This window comes from Lithobates pipiens, unplaced genomic scaffold, assembly GCF_037356315.1.
Source record: "Lithobates pipiens isolate NorthernLeopardFrog02 unplaced genomic scaffold, aLitPip1_a1.2 Scaffold_16, whole genome shotgun sequence".
NCBI lineage: Eukaryota > Metazoa > Chordata > Amphibia > Anura > Ranidae > Lithobates > Lithobates pipiens.
In genome coordinates, this window is record NW_027507748.1 from 348,099,153 (window position 1) to 348,126,148 (window position 26,996).

At 44.1% G+C, this 26,996-nt stretch overlaps 1 protein-coding gene across 4 annotated transcripts in view; it reads right to left on the reverse strand.

The window, feature by feature from the left end:
• Positions 1 to 26,996, reverse strand: part of NCMAP (non-compact myelin associated protein) — a 101,917-nt gene that overhangs the window by 22,333 nt on the left and 52,588 nt on the right. The window contains exon 1 of one of the 4 annotated variants that reach the window (XM_077481856.1): positions 8,666 to 8,817. The exons of the other annotated variants lie outside the window; for them this stretch is intronic. The gene's annotated coding sequence lies outside the window, so the exon portion shown is untranslated. Of the gene's footprint in view, positions 1 to 8,665; positions 8,818 to 26,996 lie in introns of those variants that run through there. 4 annotated transcript variants of the gene reach the window in all.

The window sequence follows — 26,996 nt, forward strand, 5'->3', positions numbered from 1 at the left end:
ATTATGGTATTTGTAAGGCCTTGTTCAAACAGGACATTTTAATCCATGCTCCATGCAGGGCCATGTTTTACCAGTAAGGGCATGCTTCCCTTGCCGGCAGTCCCATAGCTGTCAATTTGGACACAGCAGCTGCATTGACTCAGGCGCTGCTTCCAGTGTATCAACATCAGTATTTTTCATTTTCCGGTAAAACGTGGTGGAACAAAGGGCCCAGAAAAAAGTAGAACTCTAGGCTAGGCATTTTGTTTCATTATAGATAGAGCAAGGGACGGTTATAACCCCTGTCCGTTTTTTTTCCCGCCATCTATGTTCCATTGCTGAGATTTACCTTCACTTCCTGTCCCATGGCCAAACAGGAAGTGAGGGGAAATCCGTATTCCGATTAAGGGGGGGGGGCAATTAAGCCTGAAAAGTGTTCTAATCCCTCTGCACTTTATCTAAAAAGAAAAAGAAACATCTTTAGTTATACTTTAAATTGCCTTATGTGAACGAGGTCTTAGTGTTCCTATCTTCTGCATTCTCAATGACTCTCATGGGCATAACGGCAGCCATAGCAGACCAAATAACTCCTATACAGGCAATAATATAAGGGCTGGTTAACACCAGCAGCCATGTTGTAATGCTGGTGTGCACTGTGGAGTACACCTTACCAATGCACTGATTACTCATTATTTTACTGGAATGTCACAAATTGGCATTCCATTCATTTTCATTCCCTGCAGCATGTCGCAATGCAGTGTATTGTGTTTCTACACACTGCTGTGAAAGAAGTATTGCATGTACTCGTGTCATTTTTTTCCCAGCAAACACCAGCCAAAAAAAGTGGTATAAACTAAAGATATTGGCCAAAAGGCAGTTTGTCATGTCTAGCCCAACACACCTGCAGTGAATGAAGGCGTTGAGCATAGTCCATATATAAATATAGTAATTTACCTATACAGCAACTTTATCCGACAAATACATTTCAGATTAAATAAATATCTACTATATACTATAGATCCCAATAGGTCACTATGCTAACATCGTATGCCTTATGCCACGTACACACGGCCGGACTTTTCAACAGCAAAGGTCTGACGGAACAAATCCTTCGGACAATTCGATTGTGTGTGGGCTTCATCGGACCTTTGCTGTCGAAAAATCAGATGAACTTTAGATTTAGAACACGTTTCAAATGTTTCCGACTAACTTGAGTCCAATCTGATAGTTTGTATGCTAGTCCAACGGACAAAAACCGACGCTAGGGCAGCTATTGGCTGCTGGCTATGAACTTCCTTATTTAGTCCGGTCTTACGTCATCACGGTCAAATCTGTGCGACTTTGGTGTGATTGTGTGTGGTCAAATCCGTTCCTTTGGAAAGTCCGTCGAAAGTCCGTCGGGAAGATGGTCGGACCTAGTCTGCCGGAAAGACCGGTCGTGTGTACGTGGCATTAGAGCTCCAATTCCAACGAGAACAGAGACCCTTTTCCATGCTGAGTTGCTTTTTGCTGCATTTGCATCCACCTCAAAGCTGTGTGTAGGCACCCCATAGAAGTGGATGCAGACACAGCGGCTACAAAGACACAGTCACATGTACAAATTTTGACATGCAGGCAGGAGTGGGTGCACAGACCTGATTACAGTGCTTTCTGATCTGTTCATCTGTTCCTACCCCATTGCAGGGCCGGACTGGGAATAAAAACCAGCCCTGGAAAAAATATCATACCAACCCCATAGCATTATTATACCAGCCCAACATCATAATGTCATTATTTCCTTGTTCATGAAAGGGAAAACCATACATTTTAAAGCACATTTGAAGAGTGTATTTTCTATATATATATATATATATATATATATATATATATAAACAAAATACTCAAGTGCAAAAAATGGTGCAAACTTATAACTAAAAGAGAAAACAGCTGCAAACACTCCAAACGGGCCAGTCAACCAAAAAATAGCGCAACATTATTTAATAGTAATATTCCTATCTTCAATATCCTTAACTAAAAAAGTGCAAAGTGCCAAATTATCAAAATGATTGAATTGTCAAAAATAACAAATGTTGTGCTTTCTTCAATATTCCCACAGACTACAAAAGTGCTAAGTGCTTAAATATAAAAATGCCAAGTGCTAAAATATAACAAAAAACTAAAGATCATACATATTTTAATATTGCTAGGAAATGTGAGAAAAAGGGAGGGGGCACACCTCCCTAAAATGTTTCACTAATCTTGTAAATGTGATTGCAAACACATAAACAATTGTCAGGTGAACAATTATTTATGTGTTTGCAATCACATTTACAAGATTAGTGAAACATTTTAGGGAGGTGTGCCCCCTCCCTTTTCTTACATTTCCTAGCAATTATAGAATATGTATGATCTTTAGTTTTTTTTTATATTTAGGCACTTAGCACTTTTGTAGTCTGTGGGAATATTGAAGAAAGCACAACATTTGTTATTTTTGACAATTCAATAATTTTGCTAATATAGCCTCACTGTGCCCATCAATGCAGCTTTGCTGTGCCCATCAATGCAGTCTCGCTGTGCCCATCAATGCAGCCTCACCATGCTCATCAATGCAGCTTGCGGTGCCCACCAATGCAGCCACCATGTGCCCATCAATGCAGCCTCCCTGTGCCAATCATTGCAGCCTAACTGTGCCCATCATTGTAGCTTCATGGTGCCCATCAATTCAGCCTCACTGTGCCCATCATTGCAGCCTCTCTGTGCCCACCTATGCAGCCTCAATGTGCCCACCTATGCAGCCTCTCTGTGCCCACCAATGCAGCTTCACTTCATTGCAGCCTCACTGTGCCCATCAATCCAGCCTCTCTGTGCCCATGAATGCAGCCTCAGTTTGCCCACCAATTGCAGCCTCTGTGTCCACCAATTGCAGCCTCTGTGCCCACCAATTGCAGCCTCTGTGCTCACCAATTGCAGCCTCTGTGCCCACAAATTGCAGCCTCTGTGCCCACAAATTGCAGCCTCTGTGTCCATCAATTTTGCAGCCTCTGTGTCCATCAATTTTGCAGCCTCTGTGTCCATCAATTGCAGCCTCTCTGCTCACCAATTGCAGCGTCTGTGTCCACCAATTGCAGCCTCTGTGTCCACCAATTGCAGCCTCTGTGCCCACCAATTGCAGCCTCTGTGCCCACCAATTGCAGCCTCTGTGCCCACAAATTGCAGCCTCTGTGCCCACAAATTGCAGCCTCTGTGCCCATCAATTTTGCAGCCTCTGTGCCCATCAATTTTGCAGCCTCTGTGTCCATCAATTTTGCAGCCTCTGTGTCCATCAATTGCAGCCTCTGTGTCCACTAATTGCAGCCTCTGTGTCCACTAATTGCAGCCTCTGTGTCCACCAATTGCAGCCTCTCTGTCCACCAATTGCAGCCTCTCTGCCCACTAATTGCAGCCTCACCATTTTCTGTATAACAGCGCTCTCCTTCCTCTCCTCTCGCACTCGTATATCACGGAGCTGGGTCTGTGTGCAAGGTCCCGCCCCCCCCCCCCCCCCCCAGACTGGCTCGTGTGATAGGCTGAACACTGATTCAATCTGCTATCACACGAACCGGTCTAGGGGGGCGGGACCTTGCACACAGACCCAGCTTCGTGATATACGAGCGCCGGAGGACAGAGGGGAGCAGAGCACTGCAGTCGCCACTCAAAGTGGCCCCAGGGCAGACGGCCTACCGGAAAATTTCCCGGTATCCCGGTAGGCCAGTCCGGCCCTGCCCCATTGTGTCTATACCACTTCTATGAGCTGCCAGCCCACAGCTTCGAGGTGGATGCAGATGCAGCAAAAAGTGTCTCAGCATGGAGGATGGGGTCACTGTGCCTGTCTAAGTGAGCCCTTAATGGTAATTTTTGTAGAAGAATGACAACCCTGCTACATGCCACTGTAGCAGAATTGATTTTTTGTTGATGAATAAAAGAAGGTGTGGGCAATTTTGTTGCAATAGTTTCCCCTTTTTTATTTTTTTTCCTGTGATAACGACATACTCTGGGAATAAAAGCATGTCACCAGTGGTGCCATGCATTTCTGTCCAACGGGCTTCAAGATCTACAGTATATCAGCTACATTAGTAACCTACAGATCCTTAAAGCCAGGCACAAAAAAAGTTTATACTAAACCTGTATTTGATATTTGCTTTATTGTCAATTATCAACTGTGAAAAACTTTAAATACATTTTCGATTGAGAGAGAAAAAAAAAAAGAAAAGACCAAAAAAAAGTTTTCCCATGCAGTGGGCTGGGCCTGCACTGCATAGATTAAAGCTTACCTGTAGGTCCAACAAATATCTCCTAAGCCTATACGGTTTAGGAGATATTTACCTGAAGACAGCCACCGCTGTCACAGACAGCGGCGCGCAGACGCACTGGGTAAGCCGCAGATCGCGGAGATATGCTGCTAGTGTCGGCTCCCATGCGCATGCGCGGGAGTGACGTCATTCGCTGCTCCGGTGAATCACAGCGCCGGAGCAGCGAGACCCACCAAGAAGATGGACACTCAGAACTACAGGGGACAGCGGTGACTTCGCTGGCTCCTGTGTCAGGTAAGTGACACATAATGGACTACTATGCGATGCATAGTAGTCTATTATGCTTTACCTTTGCAGGGAATGAAAGAGGAAGTAAACCCATCAGGGTTTACTTCCTCTTTAACTGCTCGTCCTTTGCTAGGGCATTGGAGAATGGCAATATACTTACCTAATCCTTGGTCCTCCCCACACAAGATCTAGCGGTCTTGTGCAGTGGACTATTTCTGACGTCATCATGCCCATAGACCTGCGATGGATGTGAGGACATCAGAAACAGTCCACTGCTGCATCGTGGGGGAGCACCGTTTGCAGGTGGAATGGAGGATCGAGTGAGTATAAGTTTTCTCAAATCCCCTAGACAAAAACAAGCAGTTGACCCATGCAGTACGTGCACAGCACCACTGCATGGGAAAACTTTTTTTCCCCCAAAGTTGGGCTGTAAAACTAATTAAAAGATAAGAACAAAAATGTAATATATTTCAGCTTTCCAGTCCTTAGATGTGGGGTCTGTATTCATTTTCTTTTTTCAGGACATTTTTCTGGAAGTAGAGAAAGGTACCACTTAATCTTTGCAGAATTCTAGTATCCTTGTAACTTCCTGTGCACTAAACTGAAATATTATGATGACTAGCTCTCTGCTCAGGGAGCTCTGAGAACCGAGCGATTGGTGTTTAATCACTCAGTTCTTAATTCAGAACCAGCGGGGGGCAGATGCAGCATTTGGTCAACGCTGCATTCACCTAGGTAAGTACCGATATGATTAAAATAATTAAAAAAAAAAAAACATTCCCATACTTCTCTTTTAATTACAAAACACTTCATGCCTGTGTAATGGAGATAAAAGTAGGAGGTGTTTGTATTTCAAATCGAGGGGCTAAGGGTGACAGTGCTGCTCCTCCACAGATACAGTACACTGATTGAACGTTGTCACCCTAGCTCAGGAATTGTGTTACTGATAGAATCACCAGTTAATAATAAAGAAAAGAAACCTTGAAAAAGAAAGCTAATACAGACACTGCATCTAAGGATTGGTAAGCTGCAAAAGATTACATTCCTGTTCTTGGGTTAAGATATGCTTTAACCGCTTGCTGACCAGCCACCGTCATTATACTTCGACAGGTTGGAACTGCTGCGTAAATCGCCATAGATGTACGTTGGACACAACTATAGGGGACATGCACGCGCGTGCTCACGGTGCAACGCTGGAGCCAATGCACGTGGACGGTGGACGCAATGTCTGCCAGCGACCCACAAACGCTCCTCAGAGAGCCAGAATGGGGATCTGTCAATATAAACAGACAGATAGATCGCTGTTCTGACAGGGGAGTAGAGAGAGATCTGCTGTTCCTAGTGATCAGGAACAGCAATCTCTCTCCTCCTCCAGGCAATACACTGCCCCCACAGTTAGAAACACCTCCCTAGGGAACACTTAACCCCTTGTTCGCCCCCTAGTGTTAACCCCTACCCTGCCAGTGACATTTATACAGTAATCAGTGGCTATTTTTTAGCTCTGATCGCAAAAAAATATAAAATGATATCAAAAGTGTCTGATCTGTCTGCTACAATGTTTCAGTCCCACTAAAAATCGCAGATCGCCGCCATTACTAGTAAAAAATAAATAAATAATAAAATTGTCATAAATATATCCACTATTTTGTAGACGCTAAAACTTTTGCTCAAACCAATCAATATACGCTGGGATTTTTTTAAACAAAAATATGTAGAAGAATACATATTGGCCTAAACTGATGAAGAAATTCGTTTTTTATTTAAAGTTTTTTTGGGGATATTTATTATAGAAAAAAGTTAAAAATATTGTTTTTTTTTTCAAAATTGTCACTCTTTGTTTGTTTATAGCGCAAAAAATAAAAACCGCAGAGGTGATCAAATACCACCAAAATAAAGCTCTATTTGTGGGGAAAAAAGGAAATACATTTTGTTTGGGTACAACGTTGCACGACCACACAATTGTCAGTTAAAGCGACGCAGTGCCATATCGCAAAAAATGGCCTGTCATTAAAGGGGCAGATCCTTCCGGCCCTTAAGTGGTTAAATCACAGATTACAACAGAATTTTGCTGGGAAAAAATTCAGGACACTTCTGCAATATTTGATGTTTGTAGAAAAATGCTGTGTTTATCCATCTAAAGGCACCTTCTATCATGAAAAAATGTTTTGCCAACCGCTTCCACACTTTTATAACATACAGCACAGCAAGGGAGCCCTTTGCCGGGAGAGCCATAATAAGCCATTCGTTTTTTTAAGGAAAGTACACTTTCACAAAACTGACTGCTGTGCTGCTTGCAGGTCCATAATGCAATGCTGGCTTCTATGAATAGCACATTATATTTGCTCAATAACATACAATGAGGCTCTGTATTAAAGCATACACCAGTCAAGAAACAGCGGCTATAAAACACTTCATATCTGAGTGTCTCTTGTACAAATATGATTTGCGGAGAGGTATTTTCTGCTTCCAATAAATAATATATAATTTCCTGAATGCTACCATTAAATTTCAAATTAAAAATGTTCCCGTTTAAATAAATAGGTATGTTACTTTTACTATTTTATATTTGTTGTATGCATCCAAAAAAGCAGATTAAGCCCTGGTTTACACCGATAAGGCTTTGAAATCATGCTAATTCAGTACGTATTCAAAGCCGCACATCAGTGTGATTTGCACTGCCGATTTCATTTACTTCATGACTTGTGACTTCATTTAACAGGAGTCTATGCAAGTCGCAATGAAATCAGTAAAAGGTAGTGCAGGAACCTGTTTCATAATGAATTTGAATAGTTCCATTGCTGGCAGTGGGATGCGATTTGTCATGGGATTTGGAACTGTCAAATCGCATGACAAGTAGCACCAGTGTGAACAGGCTCTAAAAGCTGGATTTAAAGCATATCAGTGAGGTGAAACAATATTGTTTTTTTTTTTTTTTTTTTTTAATAGAAAAACTCACTGCAGCAGCTTGTTTAAATTTCCAAATGTGCATGAACACTGCAGATAACTTATATCATAGCTGCAATCACAATTGCAGCTGATCTTCAGGTATGACAATTTTTACATAGTTACATTGAATAACCTTAGAATATGTATGTGCCCTACCTTGTGGGTTACCCTGGAAGCTGGAAATCCCCATATAAATAACTGCTACTACCTTGATATTCACTAGCTTATGCCCAGGAACTGTTTAGGGAACATTTTGCATTTCTCAAAACATTCTTCAGGTGGACAAAATAGGAGGGTAGTGATGTCACCTTATCCAAGCACTTTGCATTAATTGGGAAAATGGAATGTGTCGGGCAGGTGGACTTTAGTAAGTTCAGTAAGCAGCATAGTAGCCACTTGGCAGGGGCCTGAAAGCTAATGGAGATCACTGTAGTAGCCAGGCCTGGAAGCTAGTGGAGATCACTGTAATAGCAAGGACTGGAAGCTAGTCTAGATCACTGTAATAGCCAGGCCTGGAAGCTAGTGAAGATTACCTGTAGTAGCCAGGCCTGGAAGCTAGTGGAGATCACCTGTAGTAGCCAGGCCTGGAAGCTAATGGAGATCACTGTAGTAGCCGGGCCCGGACGCTAGTGGAGATCACTATAGTAGCCGGGCCTGGAAGCTAGTGGAGATCACTGTAGTAGCCGTGTCATCTACAGTGATTTCCAGAATCCAGGGGGATTCAATGGGTATGGCACATATATACCTACAATGGTCAAAGGGGGAATTTATAAAGCTTTAAAGTAAATCTAAAGCTCAAACTTTTTTTTTTTCGTGTTGGATGGAGTAGGTAATTCTTTCTGTGTCCCATTGGAGAATTTTCTTCACATTCTTTTATGGAGGCACAACAAGTAAGACTGTCCAATATAGGAGAAATCCCCTGTTAGATAGCTGTCACTGGAACAATAGTCCCCATTAAACAATTTCACTGCTATCCTTGTTATAGTAAGACTTTGAATCCCAGAGATCATACTCAAACAGTAATAAGAAAAACTTGATTGCGGTTCTAACCCTTCCCTAATTTATCCAAAATGAAAAAAAAAAAAAAACACAACATTTTGATACACTTAAACAGAGAGTGCCCTGGTATAGTGTAAGATCATCAAAGAAGCTTTAATCTGTTAAAATAAACATATTGTACTCACAGAAGTTATATGAAGACACGCTTAAATTATTTCCATAAGGAACATCTCATTCGTCCATTAGGGTTTCATTCAAAGGCTGATTTCTAATATCCTGGCATTTCAAGGCAGCACCTCTTCATTAGAGCCATCAAAGATGCTGTAATGTTAGCCCTACCACTGGCAAACTCACAAGTGTTTTAATACTTTATTTAATTGAGCTGCTATATATCCAAAACTTCCCAAGGGCAAATTGCATTGAACATTTACTTATCGTGTAATGCATAATTTACATCAGTGATAACTTTGAGGGTGTTTTTATAAATGTAAATAATGTTGGACTAGGGAAATCATTTCTCTGAGGCTTCCTTGTTCACATACTGCTTGACATTGCAAAATCAGCTTGAACCTCAAATTTAAATCAGAATTCCTGCCAATTCTCAGACACTGATAAAATGTCATGTTTAGGAGCTAGACAAAATAATGAAAAAATATATATATATATTATATATTATATTATTGTGTGTGTGTATATATATATATATATATATATATATATACTGAATATATGTATATTAATGTTAAACTTATATCCTTATATTAAAGTGGAAGTTAACTTCCATGCATGGCTTTTACCTATAGGTAAGCCTATAATAAGGCTTATTGATAGGTAATATAAATATCATCTAAACGTGCCCGTTTAGTAGCATGTGCCAGTGATGTCACCGGCTGCATGTACACTATTTCACTGGCATATGCAGCCACCTGCTGTTCCTTCAGAGCTCCGTGCCGTGACCAGTGCCTCCCGCGTGCATGCGCGGGTGTGACGCCATGGTGGCTCCGACCAGTCACAGAGCCGGAGTCCGTGAACCTGGAAGCAAGACAGGTGAAGATGGATGCGGCCTCCAGATCTGACATCTCGGTGCGGAAGGGCTTCGTTTTCAGGTACGTTTAACATAATGTGCTAGTACTAGCACATTATGCCTTTACCTTGAGGGTAAAAACAAAAACAAAAAAAAATACAGAGGTTTACAACCACTTTAAGGGAATTGTGGTGCCATTGCTTTCCTCATGTTGCCTAGTTGCCTGGCTTCATGCTGATCCAATGGCTTCGATACTTATGTTACTGAGAACCGGTATGCTGAAGAGCAGCTTTAACTTCACTTATTGCTTAATTGTTTAGAGATCCAGAAGTATTAAAGCCAAAGACAGCCAGACCGCTGGCATACAAGCCTATACCTTTCTTTCAGTACCAGTTTGCTTTAAAGAAAATCTACACTGCATCGGAGCACCACAAAGCAAAAAACTATTTAATTCATTTTTAGTATTTAAAGCAAACTCCCTCATCTATCCATGTCTCCATGCTTTAAAAGAAATCCCTTTTGAAAAGGCCATCCTGAGTAAGGGCAGATGATTCATGTAACAGTTACCAGTGTCGAGACAAGGTCACCCAGTGCCCAGGGCAAACATGTCAAACTGCACCCCACATTCACTATGTGCAAGCTTAGGGGATCCTATGGCCAGCAGTCTCTTGCTTGTCAAAATCACTGCCACTGTCATTACTCCTGTCAGCCTTGTAACAGAAGGAAGGTGCCAAGGTGTCCTCTTCCCTACAGTAAACCTATGGCACCCAGGGGAATGGACCTTCCCACCCACCCCTTGTCTTGGCCCTGGCAGTTACTTCTTGGAACCCATCTGCCCTTCGCTCAGGCATGCAGGCAGGAGGGTGTGCTTAGTTGAGAAAGCTCCTCATCACCTCCTGAAGACTCCTGGAATGTATGACATAATTTGCCTAGGCATATAAACCAGGAAGTAACTGAAGAAATGAATAAAAAAAAGTTTCAAATAAGTAAATATAATTGACCTTCCTATCTATTTACTAATGCTAGCAGTCAATGTTGATTGAGAGAATGAAGTTCCAGTTTAAGGACCTGAAAAAAGACCACTGTTTGCATTCATACCAGCTTCACACTCTTTTGTTATACTATTATATAAGAGCAACATTATGGGGGTTATTTACTAAAGGCAAATCCACTTTGCACTACAAGTGCACTTGAAAGTGCAATTGATATAGATCACTGTAGATCTAAGGGGTAGATCTGAAATGAAGGGAAGCTCTGCTGATTTTATCATCCAATCATGTGCAAACAAAAATACTGTTTTTTTATTTTCCTTGCATATCCCCCTCGGATCTACAGTGACTGCACTTGCTGTGCACTTGTAGTGCAAATTGGAGTTACCTTTCGTAAATAACCCCCCTGGTCTCACACAGTACACAGAATACGGAAATGCAAATATATTAGTAAATATAAACTGCTAAATACCTTTTCTCGTCAGCAGCATATAACAGTCTTGTGGCTTTTATCGGTGTCTGGTTAAAGCTTGTAGCAGGAGTTTTCATTCTCCTCTGACTGTCCTATGAGGCTGCAGGACCCCTGACTTTCTGTCTGGACAATGCTGATTGGCCCCGTGCTGATCACACGCACTCTCTAGCAATGCACACCAAACTGAGCATGTGCAGAGTGTCTCCAAAGTCCTTGTCTTATCAGGAAATGGATTGGGGACAGTGGAAGAAGGGTAAGATCAAAGAAGGCAGGATCAAACAGCCTTTTTACACAATGTGGAGGATTAATCCCTAAGGTTCCACAGTGAGTATAACAAGCATGCTTTACTGCATATATAGAATGATTTTACTGTTGTGGGTTTAGTAACACTTTCATGATGACAAGAAAGAATCTTCTGATGAATGACTTTTCTACAAACGTTCAAATGAAAATCTAACAATGTATAGCTAGCTTTAGGCAGGGACATGTGAATAAAGCAGATCTGCTTCAAAAATATATATGGTTTTAATACATTGTTAAGCCAGTGAGGTAAGAGGGTGTGAATTAAACAGGTTCATGTACAAAAACTAATAAACCACTGGTGATGATGAATAAAGCCAAGCCACACCTTAAGACATGTCAACTGTGTTTATAGTATATGGTGCAAAAAAGGATGTGTAAGGAAATGTGCCTGAGGGACACTGATAGATGTTGTTCAGCAACAGCGGAACAGTAGACATACTGAAAATGCTTCTTCTGAACATTCTGTTATTGATATGTCATTTATTGCACTCCTTTTTTTTGTTTCCATTACGGGTGTCTGATAAATTCAAATGTATCACACTTAAAGCGGTTGTATAGTCCAACTTTTGACTTTAACCTACAGGTAAGACTATAATAAGGCTTACCTGTAGGTAAAAAGAATATCTCCTAAACCTTTACGGTTTAGGAGATATTCCCCTCGCAATGAGCCTATGACTTCAGCGGGACATGCGCACAGGGGATTCTCGGCTGAAAGCCCGGCAGACGCTAGACCTTGCTGGGAAGAAAACTCAAACTTAATAATGCTTAAAGTGAAACAATAAAAGTGTAATATTCCTTTACATTTCGGACCTGGGGGGTGTGTATAGTTTGCCTGTAAAGGGCCGCATGTTTCCCGTGCTTAGAACTGTCCCTGCACAAAGTGTCATTTCTGCAGGAAAAAAATTCATTTAAAAGCACTCGCGGCTATAATGAATTGTTGGCTCCCCATAATACAGAGAACAGTCATTGATAAAGAAAAAAAAAAGTCTGGTATGGATTTTAAGGGGAACTCCATGCCAAATTTGAAAAAAATGGTGTGGAGTTCCCCCCAAAAATCCATACCAGAGCCTTTATCCGAGCATGTAACCTGGCAGGCCGCAGGAAAAGAGGGGGGGGGGGTGAGAGAGCGCCTCCCCCCTCCTGAACCATACCAGGCTCGGATAAAGGGTGCGTGCTCAGATAAAGGGTCTGTTATGGTTTTTGGGGGGAACTCCACGCCATTTAAAAAAAAAATTGCCGTGGAGTTCCCCTTAAAATCCATACCAGACCTGAAGGGGCTGGTATGGATATTTGGGGGAACCCCACGTCATTTTTTTTTAATTTGATGTGGGGTTCCCCTTAATATCCATACCAGACCTGGAGGGCCTGGTAATTGAATTTGGGGGGAACCCCATGCATTTTTTTTGTATCAATGACTTTCAATGACTGTTCTCTGTATTACGGGGAGCGGACAATTCATTATAGCCGGGAGTGCTTTTAAATGACTTTTTTTCCTGCAGAAATGACACTCTGTGCAGGGACAGTTCTAAGCATGGGAAACATGCGCCCCTTTACAGGCATACTATACACACCCTTCAGGTAAGAAATTTAAAGGAATATTACACTTTTATTGTTTCACTTTAAGCATTATTAAAATCGCTGCTCCTGAAAAAAACTGCAATTTTTAAAAATTTTTTTGCATTGATACATGTCCCCTGGGGCAGGACCCAGGTCCCCAAACCCTTTTTAGGACAATAACTTGCATATTAGCCTTTAAAATTAGCACTTTTGATTTTGAATGTTCGAGTCCCATAGACTTTAATAGGGTTCTAAAGTTCAAGGGAATTTTAGGTCTGTTCGCAGGTTCTGGTGCGAACCGAACCAGGGGGTGTTCGGCTCATCCCTATTCTCCATATATATACTCAGAGGACACAAAGGCCAACAACAATGCCACTGCTCATTGTGGAGTCTTCAAAATATATAAGCATGCTCTCCAGAGAGGGAAAACAAACTTCAACTCGCAGCAATGTCCTGGGGGTTGCTTAGACAGAAAATTAAAAAAAAATCATCACAAGCGAGGACACAGACCCCAATTAAAGCCCTACAGAAGTTCTTAAACTTTTGTCCTTGCCAGAAGGTCCATTTAAAAGTAGACCTGCCTTCATATATTTTTTTATGATTAATGTATGCGTGCTAAGCAATGTGAAAGTGTAACATATTTATTAGCTCTCACAAAGGTCACAGCATTAGCCATGGCAAAGCCCTCTCTTTAGATAAACTGACCCATCTTAGATCCTAAAACATCAATGCTGGGGAGAGGGTGCATCTTGGACAAGAGCCCTCTCATACTTCCACATTGTCCAGCCATCTCCTACAGTGTGTAAAACTGAGCAGTTAACCTGACATCACAGTTCTGCAGTTTACACAGAGAGAGTGCCTTTCTCCCTGTATGCAGTTGAAGCTCTGCTGTCAATTTGACAGCTGCCTCTCCGACCTGAGCACTCCTGATAAAGCTATGAGCTATGAGAATGGCTGTCAAAGCAACAATGGAGCACAAATGATTACACAGAGAGATCCATTTTCTACCAGTGTAATCTGCAGAACTGAGATGGCAGTGTGGCATCTGACAGTTGTAGCAGCCTTACCGGTATTGGAGGTTATGTAGCCCCATAATTTAATTCTTCGTCCACTCTTTCCCAATTTTTCTCAAATTCTTTTTTAATTGTTCGTACATAAAAAAATTTGTAGTGCCAAATAACACAATGCTTTTTCCTGAAAAACAGTTCTAGTGCTTTAATATAAGTGACAAATTGCAGAGTAAATTTGAACTTTTGATGAGTTAGAAACTATTTTAATTCCCAGATCAAAAGGAGAGTTTGGTTATGACAATGTTAATGGAAACCTGGCTCTATTTTAACATGCTGATTATGAGTATATTTCACTGAATAAATCATGTCACAATACTTCTCCATTCTGTTTGGTTTTCTTAGGCCCAAAAGGTGGAAATCTAAGGCCAGAGGACAGTAGCTGTTATTATTGCACCCTGAGCCAGCCACTGTATGTACGGATATGTAGGCTCCAGCCATATTAGTTTAGAGGTGTTGGGAGCATACTTGGTAGCTATTCTTCTAATGGCAGAGGACTTTGACTGGCAGACACCCCTGGCAATGGTCTTATGTCAGCGAAGCAAGTAGATCTTTGAGGAAAATTCATGCTAAGAAAATTTTATATACTCGAAAATCGGTAGACTAGAAGGGATATACAATGGTTTCCAAATTCTTGGCCTCAAAGTCTATGAATAGCCAAACCAGTCAAATAGGTTTGTTTCTTTTATTAGTTTGTATAAGCAGTACATTAAAGTGGATATTGTCCTGAATTCTCATTATACCCAGGAAACCATGACTTTTAGGGAAAGCAAAGGGTTGATTTTTCTTGCTGTCTTGCTCAATTACTCTGAGGATGCAAATGTTTGATTAAACATCCGGCCGCTGGGCTCTGTGCTCCTGCTAATACCATATATCTGTTTGTCATTTCACGCAAGTTGGTTTCAGCTGCAGTATAATGGAAACTCAATACTGATGTCATGTCAAGCATGTTTTATACTCCGAGTAATTGATTTATGTGTTATTGACCATGTCCTCCATATATATTTCTTCAGTCAATTGTTTGCTGAAAACACTGATTTATATACAGTGGATGCATACAGAGATGAATAAGCGCGCAATGTCAAATGCTCCCACAAAGCAAAGTCCAAAGAAGAGGAGATATATCCTGCAGTTCCTACATCAGATATTGGACTGATCCAGTTAGTAAATATGTAAAAGAACACAGGCAGCAAGGGTGTAGGTATCAGTAAGAGGTATTAATTTATTGAAGACAATGTAGAACAGGTTCAGGATGCAAAAGAGAATAATGTAACCACTGCCTGAGGGATGTCAGAGAACTGGATCCGTAAGCCTTCATGGAAGAGAGCTGGACCTGCCAATAGATGACAGCTCGTGGTGCCCCTGTCATTTTTATCAGGGCCCCTAAAACATGTTGGTGCCCACCCATTTTGCTGATGTTGGGTTGATTTGCTGAGCTATGGACCATAGCTGTCCTCCTTTGATAGGTCCGACTCTCTCCCATGGAGGTTTACTGATACCACTCCCTTACTGCTGTGTCCTTTTAATTGTTTCCTGAAAAGAGCTTTTTATAGAATAATACTGACACAATGACGTGATTTAATCAGTTGGAATATGACAGGGACATATACTAAGTCACTATATATGTCAGTTCATATATATCTCCACAAAGTCCACGCATATATACTGTACCTCAAAGTATAATGATACTTACATGGACAGCCAAGGTTGCTACAAACTACTACCATAATGTAACCCCATATTGTACCATAATTACTGTAATGTAACAATTCATATATGGAATATTCTAGGGTTGTTAGTGGTGTACCCCAAGGTTCAGTGTTGGGACCCATACTTTTTAATATATTTATAAATGATATAGGGACTGTCTGGGATTAAAACAAGCTATGCATTGGAATAACGTCCTTACAGTATGTCTCCAGCATACAAGCCGACCTCAATGCATGGTCTAATTGGGCAACTATGTGGCAAAGGTTTAATGTTGATGAAAGTTATGCAGTTGGGGGCTAAGAATATGCATGCATCATACGTACTGGGGGGAGTACCACTGGGGGAATCAATGGTGGAAAAGGATCTGGGTGTTCTGGTTGATCATAAGATTAATAATAGCAAGCAATGCTAGTCTGCGGTTTTCAAAGCAAACAAAATCCTCTTGCATTAAGAGAGGTATGGACTCCAGAGAGAGAGATTTAATTTTGCCCCTGTACAAATCATTAGTAAGACCTCATCTGGAATATGCAATTTAGTTCTGGAGGAGCTCATCTATGAGGAAAGATTAGAGGCACTTGAGAAGAGGAGATTAAGGGGGATATGATCAACATGTATAAATACATAAGTGGTCCATATAGTGAACTTGGTGTTAAGTTATTCACTTTAAGGTCACCACAGAGGACAAGGGGATATTCTTTATGTCTGAAGGAAAAGAGATTTAATCTCCAGCTATGGAAAGGTTTCTTCACAGAAAGATCTGTGAAAATGTGAATAGTCTTCCTTAAGAGCCTATTCTGACCAGCTCAGTAGGGGAAATCCCTGTACTAACTTCACATAGTTAGTACAGCGGCTCCGACCGGAGCTGATAATTTGTACCAGGCTTAACTGAATATTAACATTTTTAGGTAAAGTTGATCCAGGGAATATCCAATTGGTTCTTGGAGGATCAGGAAGATTTATTTTCCCTGCTGGAGCAAATTGGATCATGCTTTGCTGTTTTGTTTTTTTTTCTTTTCTCTGGATCAACTCTCGGTATAGGATTGCGAATAAAGTATTGTATAATTTTTTCCCCCTTTTATTGGTTGAACTAGATAGCTTCGTATTTTTTTTCAACGAGACTAACTATGTACCTATGTAACCCTCCACCGGCCAAGAATGCATGCAAGGGCCATATAACAAGCCCCAGAGGAACTGTGCAAACCTTTCAGCCCCAGCCAGTGATTCAATCTCAGTCATTTAAAACACATGCACCAGGAAGATTCACTTCCAGTGAATGTTTGGTAAATGACATATTCACTATTTAGAAATATGTCACTTAATGTGCTTATCTTTTTCAGGCCGTGCTCCCTCCAGCAACAGATTTTATAAAGAAGTTATAACACGCGAACTTCAGGTAGTACCTAATCAGGCATTTCCAAACCATTTTGTATGGGTTTTTGATAAGGCCCCATTCACACCTGAGCATAGCGTTTTCAAGCAGAAAATCTCACAATTTTACTGCAATTTTGCAGTGTTTTTTGCAGCGTTTTTACCACATTTTTGCGGCCTACTACCACAATTTTGCAGCTTTTCTTATCGCGTTTTGCCACGATTTTGTGCAGGGCAAAAGGTCACCAATGTAAAAAGAAGAAAAACGCCCAAATCTGCCCGATTTGAGCGACAGAAATGGGTCCAGAACTTGTTTGAGCTTTAGACGTTGGGCTTCAGGCAACTTGGAGTGAAGATGTGAACCATCTCCATTGAGAATAATAGATTTTTTTCCCCTCCAGCATTTTGTAGCTTCAGGCTTCAAGCTACAAAACGCTCAGGTGTGAATGGGACCTTAAAGTCAAAGGTGTTTGGGAAGCAGTGCAAGATTGGGAAGAATTTGAGGTTTTTCAGCACTAGGCAGGCCACAACATAAAGATCTTTCTAGATTTTGTTTTAGGTTGGCATGCCTCATTACTACTTTACTGTATATGTCTAAAACAGCTAATCAGAATCTACCTTATCCTGGTATAACCTTTTGCAGAGGGCACTTTGATTTTTTCTATGAGATACCCCATTTAGCAACTTGCACATATGAAAACATGCTCGCTTCTTCAACAAAAGTTGGTCAAATGATCAATTTTTAACAAGAGCGGGGTCAGAAAGGTGACCCACTGAGCAAATTGCAACCAGTTCATCAGAAAACCTGCCAACATTCACTATGAGCTTAGGAGAACCAATATAGAGTGATCTTGAAGTAAAGGGAACAAAAGAGTGAGAAAGTTTATCTTACTGTGTAAGAACATTCCTTTGATAGGTTATCTCTGGCTGTCAACATTAATTTTTTACACTATCACTGTCCCAATATTAACAATGACTCCTCAGTCAGAAAAGGGCTGGTTAATAAAGGACATCCACACTTTACACCTGTGGTTGAAGGAAAGAAAATCACTTGATTTCCCCATGGGGTAATCTCTCCCGCTGCACTATTGTATTCTGACATTGGGAGATTTTCCTGCAGTCAGAATACATTGATTACTGCCGGCGGCAGTAATTGTATGAAAAAGCCCAACAGGCTGGTTGTACTGAAGTAGTTGCATTAAAGTGCAAGTTGGCAAGGTCAGGGTCGGAACAAGGAGGGTAGAAGGAGCTAGTGAGACCAATGCTGCCCAGCACATATGTTGCCATCACCAGAGTCCAGAGCAGCTGAACATCTTGCAAATGGCGGTAGGGTGACAAGGGATGGAGCACATGCAACACTCCTGCACCTGACACTAGAAGAAGTCAAACTTTTGTTCGGCGAAGTGATCCCGGTTGGTCCTGGCCTCTGATATAATGCCATTCAGAGGTCAGAATGACAGAGTGGTGCTGCGTGGGAGCAGGTTGGATGAAAGATAATTATATGAACTAAAACAAGACTAGTTGATGGCAGCAGGCTGAGGATAAAGCCTCGTGCACACCAAGTTTTTTGAATGAAAAAAAACACAGCTCCGGTCGGTGTCACTGTACTGACAATCTCCACTGCTGATCTGTTGTGTTCTGACAGCGGGACTTTTTCCCCCATTCCCGAGAGAATACTTCTGTCAGCGCTTTCAGCTATTGGCTATTGGCTAGTTTTCCAGCATGCACGTCTGAACGGCCGGCTTTTGTCGGATCGGCTGACATACACATGGGCTATATGTGGGCCATTTTTTATTGAACTGGCCAATGTTAGCCAACAATCAGCACGTCTGTACTAGGCTTAAGTATTGCAGTCAAACTCAGAGTTTCATTTCCTGATTACAGTGAACTAATTAACTCCTGGGGGGGGGGGGGGGGGGGGTTGGTTGTAAATGGGGGGAGGATGAAGGGATTCATTAACACTGCCAATAATGCAACCCCATTGTGCTGCATTAGTAGCCATTGGCAGGATTTATTAACCCCATTATGCTGCATTAGTGGACAGTAGCAGTATTTACAGTATTTATTAACCCCATTATGCTACATTAGCAGCCAGTGGCAGTGTTAATTAACCCCTTCATGCTGAATTGCAAAGGGGTTAATTAACACTGCCAGAGGCCACTAATGCAGCATGGAGGTGCTAAATAACACTGTCACTGGCCACTTCTACATTAGTGGCCATTGGCAGTGTTAATTAACCCTGTCATGCTGCATTAGTGCCCAGTGACTGTGCTAATGAACCCCTTACTGGATTATGAAGGGGTTAATAAATGCTGCCACTGGCCAGTAATGCAGCACGAATGGGTTAATTAACACTGCCACAACCAGATCTGAAATTATTTCAGGGGTTCCTGAAATTGCGAACTTTTTGCCAAGGATTCCTCCAAGGTAAAAAAAAAAAAGAAAAGTTCTGAGCTATAGTGTAACCTGCCCAGGGCTTCCTTCTTGAAATCTGCCTAATTCTTTAGAGTGGGATCAGCACATGCTCACTGTAGCCACATTTTAGTATAAAGGAAAGCCTGTCTAGTCTGAATCTGAACCCCACACAGTCCCCATTTTGTAGAATAAACTGAGACACTAAGTAGTGTTTATTATGCCTGTCAACCACCCCCAACTGGCAAAAATTATACGGCACTCAATGGCTCAGTAAATACAACATATGTCTGTATTTGGATGTTGTCAATTTGCACTGGACTGAAGTCACATGCCAGCATTTTTTTGTGCAATTGGCCATCTTCCTTCACCCTACTTCACCTTTTGACACATTTCCCTGAAAATTGGCTTAATGAAAGAAACTATTAAGCCCGGGTTCACACATGTGCGGCCACAGGTTTGTGCCTGGGGTCTGGTGCGTGTCTGTTCACCGGTTCACGTCCAAATTTTTTCCTCACGCACCGGACCCTTTTTCAATCCGGACCACGACCAGCCACTCCGGACATGTGTGAACTGGCTCCATTGAGAGTCGGTCACATTTGCCTGTCATGTATATGTGTGAACCCAGCCTAACTGGGTGTGTGGCTATACCTTCATTGCCACTAAAGGAAACCTGTTCTAAATTCAGTTCCCCCCCAGCCCATGCTGGCCAATTTCCTGGACAATATTAATATATGATAAATTAGGGGTTTATATACTTACCTTTCCTGAAATCATGGAATCATGCGATCATTATGTAGTTGGTACTGCCTAAATCCTTTGGATAAGATCTTCACATTTAAAAATAAAAAAAGCAGGTTTTGCTTTAGTACTCACCTTCAATCTGGCACGCTCCGCTCTGTCCTGCCACTGGTCTTCCAGGTTGAATGATGGCCACAGTCATTCAACCCACTTCAATGACAAGCTGTCGTGGGTAGTGATGGACGAACTTCCGACGGGACGTTTCGCGAACGCGAAATGCGAACGGACCCAAACGTTCGCGAAACCGACCGTTCGCCGCGGGCCCCATTGACTTCAATGGGAGGCGAACTTTGCAAACCTTCATGTCGAATTTGCGGCCACGTGGTAATTATTAGGGGGTAAAACGTAGTCCCACCATCTGGACAATGACATAATACATGTATGAGGTGAATTTGGGATCGATAACTACAAGCATTTTTATTTTATTTGGGAAATTGTTCTAACAATTCAGGACTATGGAGCTAATGAAGGCAATGGAGGAGAGGGAAGGTCAGGGACCAGGGTAGGCAAAGAAGAGGGTGCAGGAGATGATCACCAGCAGCGTGACATACCGGAATGACACATGCACCGTGATAGAGGCATCTGACAGCAGCACCGTAATACAGAGCACTGACAGCAGCACCGTGACATACAGCGCTGACAGCAGCACCGTGACATACAGCGCTGACAGCAGCACCGTGACATACAGCGCTGACAGCAGCACCGTGACATACAGCGCTGACAGCAGCACCGTGACATACAGCGCTGACAGCAGCACCGTGACATACAGCGCTGACAGCAGCACCGTGACATACAGCGCTGACAGCAGCACCGTGACATACAGCGCTGACAGCAGCACCGTGACATACAGCGCTGACAGCAGCACCGTGACATACAGCGCTGACAGCAGCACCGTGACATACAGCACTGACAGCAGCACCGTAAGCAGCCCCAGGAGGAAGTCAGCACAGCACAGGGATGGTGTGATCCCCTCATAATAAGAACCCCCAGGAGGAAGTCAGCACAGCACAGGGATAGTGTGATCCCTTCATAATAAGAACCCCCAGGAGGAAGTCAGCACAGCACAGGGATATCATAAGCAGCCCCAGTAGAAATATGACACCGCTCAACCTCTTCAAAGAGGAGGGTAGGGGCATATAGTACGGTGTGCTTTTTTGGGTCAAGGAAGTGAGCCAAATGAATTAAGAAGGTCTGTGTGCTTGATTAAAAAAATAGTTTATAGACATATACATGGTCTACTGGTCACATGTGTTGAATTCCTCCGAGATCCATGCCTCATTCATTTTTAGAAATGTGAGGTAGTTAACACTGTGGTGAGCTAGGCGAGTACGCTTATCGGTCACAATCCCCCCTGCTGCGCTGAACGTCCTTTCGGACAGGACACTGGATGAGGGGCAAGCCAACAGTTCGATTGCAAATTGGGCAAGCTCTGGCCAGAGGTCAAGCCTGCCCACCCAGTAGTCTAGGGGTTCATCACTCCTCAGAGCGTCCACATCGGCCGTTAACCCAATGTAGTCGGACACCTGACGGTCTAGGCGTTCCCTGATGCTGGATCCGGATGACACCTGTCGATGGGTCGGCTGAAAGAATGACCTCATATCCGAAGTCACCAACACATCTTCAAACCGGCCTCTTCTTGCAGGCGCTGTTGGATTGGTACCCGCAAATCCTTCTCTGGGAGTGGGAATTGCTCCTCTGCCAGCGCACGCAAAAGCAGAATGCAGCATTTCTCGAAGCAAGGCCTGGAAGTGCTGCATTCTGACAGCCCTCTGCGACGGCGGTAACATTTCCGTCATTTTGTGTTTGTACCGGGGGTCTAAGTACGTTGCCACCCAGTACTGGTCCTTGACCCTCATGCTTTTTATACGGGGGTCCCTATTAAAACACTGGAGCATGAAGGCCCCCATTTGCACTAAAGTGGAAGCGGTGTGGTGGCCTGGCTCCTGCTCATCATCCAGGATAATGTCGTCCTCTTCATTCTCCTCTCCCCATCCTCGCACAACAGGGATCCCAGAAAGGTTTAAAGCATGCTCTTCTTGCTCCTGCTCATCCGCCCCGGCACCATCCTCCTCTGACTCCTCATCAGACTCCTGTTGTTGACTTGTCTCAGATAGAGTAGCCCCCCCTGGGAATTCATCCAGCATTGCGACTTCCTCATCTTCCCGCTCCTGCTCCTCCACAGCCTGATCAATGACACGACGCAATGCACGCTCCAGAAAGAAGGCATAAGGTACCATGTCACTGATGGCGCCATGGCTGCGACTGACCAGTTTGGTGATCTCCTCAAATGGCCGCAGAAGTCTGCATGTGTCGCGCATGAGCAGCCACTGGCGCGGTGAAAAAAAACCCAGCTCCCCAGAACCGTTTCTTTCGCAGAGTTCATACAGGTAGACGTTAACTGCACGTTTCTGCTGGAGCAGCCTATCAAGCATATAGAAGGTTGAGTTCCATCGCGTCGGGCAATCGCAAATAAGACGTCTGACCGGCAGATGGTGTCGCCGCTGAATGTCAGCAAGGCGAGCCATGGCCGTGTAAGATCTTCTGAAATGGGCCGAGATTTTCCTTGCCTGCCGCAAGATGTCCTGGACCCCAGGGTATTTGACAAGGAATCGCTGCACGACCAAGTTTAAGACGTGTGCCATGCACGGCACGTGCGTGATTTTGCCCTGTTTCAATGCGCTAAGCAGATTGGCACCGTTGTCACACACCACTTTACCAACTGTCAAATTGAGCGGTGTTAGCCACTCATCTGCCTGTGAACGCAAAGCTGAAAGGAGTGCCGGGCCAGTGTGGCTCTTTGCTTCCAGGCACAACAGACGCAGCACGGCATGGCAACGTCTCACCTGGCATGTGGAATAGGTTCTGGGGAGCTTGGGCGGTGCAGTGGAAGAGACGCTAGCAGCGGAAAAGGAGGAGGCAGCTGAGGAGGAGAGGGAGGAGGATGGAGTAGGAGGAGGAGAAGAAGAGTCAGGCCTGCATGCAATCCGTGGCGGTAAAACCAAATCTACACGGGTGCCACGGGTTACATGCTTGACGGCCGTCAGAAGGTTCACCCAGTGGGCAGTAAAACTGATATACCTTCCCTGCCCGTGTTTGCTAGACCACGTGTCTGTGGTCAGATGTATCTTGGCACCGACACTGTGTGCCAGAGATACATTCACTTGCCGCTGAACATGGCCATATAGCTCTGGGATGCCCTTCTCTGAGAAATACTTCCTTCCTGGGACCTTCCATTGTGGTGTTCCAATGGCCACAAATTTGCGAAAGGCCTCCGAGTCCACCAGTTTATATGGCAGTAGTTGGCGGGCTATGAGTTCTGACAAGCCAGCCGCCAACCGTTGGGCAAGAGGGTTATCCGGCATCATCATTTTTTTACGCTCAAACATTAGGCCCACGGAAGCCTGCCTTTTTGCAGAAAAATGTGAGCTTGGCGTGATGGAAGGTGGAGTGGAGGACAATTGTGAGGAGAGAGGAGAAGGAGAAGTAGAAGACGAGGCTGGACGGTGAGAGCCTGCAGTGTGGCTTTGTGTGTTCCGTTGCTCCCACTGGGCTCGGTGATGGCTGCTCATGTGCCTTCTTAAGGCGGTCGTCCCTAGGTGAGTATTGGGCTTACCGCGACTAACGCGTTGACTGCAAAGATTGCAGATGGCAACGCTATTGTCAGCAGCGGACACGTTAAAAAAAGCCCACACTGCGGAGCCATGTGCCGGTGTCCTGGGAGCGCCAGATGTGACCGTACATGGTCGATGACTCGCTCCTGATACATTTGCAGTCTGCTTTGTCCCTGCTGTGCAATGTAAGTCATTGCTGCTTCTCCTCCCTATCTGCTGGTCCATATCTCCCTCTGAACTCCCCTCCTCTTCCTCTCTTGTGGGCACCCACGTGACATCACTAGACACGTCATCATCAACGTCACCTTCCCCACCGCTATAAGTAGAGATCTCGGAGTAGGCAGCAACACCGGGGACCAACCTCCTCCTTGGGCTGATCTGGGTACTGGCGTCAGACTGCTGAGTAGCGCTTGTTGCTACCTCCTCTTCCTGATCCAATACCAAGAGTGGCTGCGCATCAGAAATGTCCTCTTGATATGGATCGGAAAATAATTCCAGTGACTCAAGCGGAAGGTATGTGGTGGTGGTGGTGGTGGTCGTGTTGTTGGTGGTAGTGTCTTTGGGGGTGCACATAGCAGAGAGTGAAGAAGAGGGTGCAGATCGAGAGGATGAGGAGGGTGCAGAAGAGTAAGGCTGAGCGAGCCACTCAACCAAGTCTGGTGCATCCTTTAAAGTAATTGAACGCACCTTCTGCAACTTCCCACTTTGGCTCAAGCCTGTTGCTCCTGCCCTACCCCTACCACCCCTGCGGAAGGGCCTGCCTCTTCCTCTGCATGTCATTTTTTAAATGACCCTGTGACAAAACTCTTAGTCCCTATACCGCTGAAGGACTGCTGCAGTATAGGTGAGCGGTCAGCAGTGGTGCACGTCAACCCTATCTATTGTGGACCGATAGCGGTCCTTACAGAACAGCAGACTGTACCGCACTCAAGCCTATGTACCGTAGCACCCTATACCAAGTTACCAGTCCTTATAAGAACTTTTGTGGACCAAGCAGGTTGTGTATTAGTGTTTAGCAGACTGTACGTCAGTCCCTATACCGCTGAAGGACTGCTGCAGTATAGGGCAGCGGTCAGCAGTGGTGCACGTCAACCCTATCTATTGTGGACCGATAGCGGTCCTTACAGAACAGCAGACTGTACCGCACTCAAGCCTATGTACCGTAGCACCCTATACCAAGTTACCAGTCCTTATAAGAACTTTTGTGGACCAAGCAGGTTGTGTATTAGTGTTTAGCAGACTGTACGTCAGTCCCTATACCGCTGAAGGACTGCTGCAGTATAGGGCAGCGGTCAGCAGTGGTGCACGTCAACCCTATCTATTGTGGACCGATAGCGGTCCTTACAGAACAGCAGACTGTACCGCACTCAAGCCTATGTACCGTAGCACCCTATACCAAGTTACCAGTCCTTATAAGAACTTTTGTGGAACAAGCAGGTTGTGTGTTAGTGATTAGCAGACTGTACGTCAGTCCCTATACCGCTGAAGGACTGCTGCAGTATAGGTGAGCGGTCAGCAGTGGTGCACGTCAACCCTATCTATTGTGGACCGATAGCGGTCCTTACAGAACAGCAGACTGTACCGCACTCAAGCCTATGTACCGTAGCACCCTATACCAAGTTACCAGTCCTTATAAGAACTTTTGTGGAACAAGCAGGTTGTGTGTTAGTGATTAGCAGACTGTACGTCAGTCCCTATACCGCTGAAGGACTGCTGCAGTATAGGTGAGCGGTCAGCAGTGGTGCACGTCAACCCTATCTATTGTGGACCGATAGCGGTCCTTACAGAACAGCAGACTGTACCGCACTCAAGCCTATGTACCGTAGCACCCTATACCAAGTTACCAGTCCTTATAAGAACTTTTGTGGACCAAGCAGGTTGTGTATTAGTGTTTAGCAGACTGTACGTCAGTCCCTATACCGCTGAAGGACTGCTGCAGTATAGGGCAGCGGTCAGCAGTGGTGCACGTCAACCCTATCTATTGTGGACCGATAGCGGTCCTTACAGAACAGCAGACTGTACCGCACTCAAGCCTATGTACCGTAGCACCCTATACCAAGTTACCAGTCCTTATAAGAACTTTTGTGGAACAAGCAGGTTGTGTGTTAGTGATTAGCAGACTGTACGTCAGTCCCTATACCGCTGAAGGACTGCTGCAGTATAGGTGAGCGGTCAGCAGTGGTGCACGTCAACCCTATCTATTGTGGACCGATAGCGGTCCTTACAGAACAGCAGACTGTACCGCACTCAAGCCTATGTACCGTAGCACCCTATACCAAGTTACCAGTCCTTATAAGAACTTTTGTGGACCAAGCAGGTTGTGTATTAGTGTTTAGCAGACTGTACGTCAGTCCCTATACCGCTGAAGGACTGCTGCAGTATAGGGCAGCGGTCAGCAGTGGTGCACGTCAACCCTATCTATTGTGGACCGATAGCGGTCCTTACAGAACAGCAGACTGTACCGCACTCAAGCCTATGTACCGTAGCACCCTATACCAAGTTACCAGTCCTTATAAGAACTTTTGTGGAACAAGCAGGTTGTGTGTTAGTGATTAGCAGACTGTACGTCAGTCCCTATACCGCTGAAGGACTGCTGCAGTATAGGTGAGCGGTCAGCAGTGGTGCACGTCAACCCTATCTATTGTGGACCGATAGCGGTCCTTACAGAACAGCAGACTGTACCGCACTCAAGCCTATGTACCGTAGCACCCTATACCAAGTTACCAGTCCTTATAAGAACTTTTGTGGACCAAGCAGGTTGTGTATTAGTTTTTAGCAGACTGTACGTCAGTCCCTATACCGCTGAAGGACTGCTGCAGTATAGGTGAGCGGTCAGCAGTGGTGCACGTCAACCCTATCTATTGTGGACCGATAGCGGTCCTTACAGAACAGCAGACTGTACCGCACTCAAGCCTATGTACCGTAGCACCCTATACCAAGTTACCAGTCCTTATAAGAACTTTTGTGGAACAAGCAGGTTGTGTGTTAGTGATTAGCAGACTGTACGTCAGTCCCTATACCGCTGAAGGACTGCTGCAGTATAGGTGAGCGGTCAGCAGTGGTGCACGTCAACCCTATCTATTGTGGACCGATAGCGGTCCTTACAGAACAGCAGACTGTACCGCACTCAAGCCTATGTACCGTAGCACCCTATACCAAGTTACCAGTCCTTATAAGAACTTTTGTGGACCAAGCAGGTTGT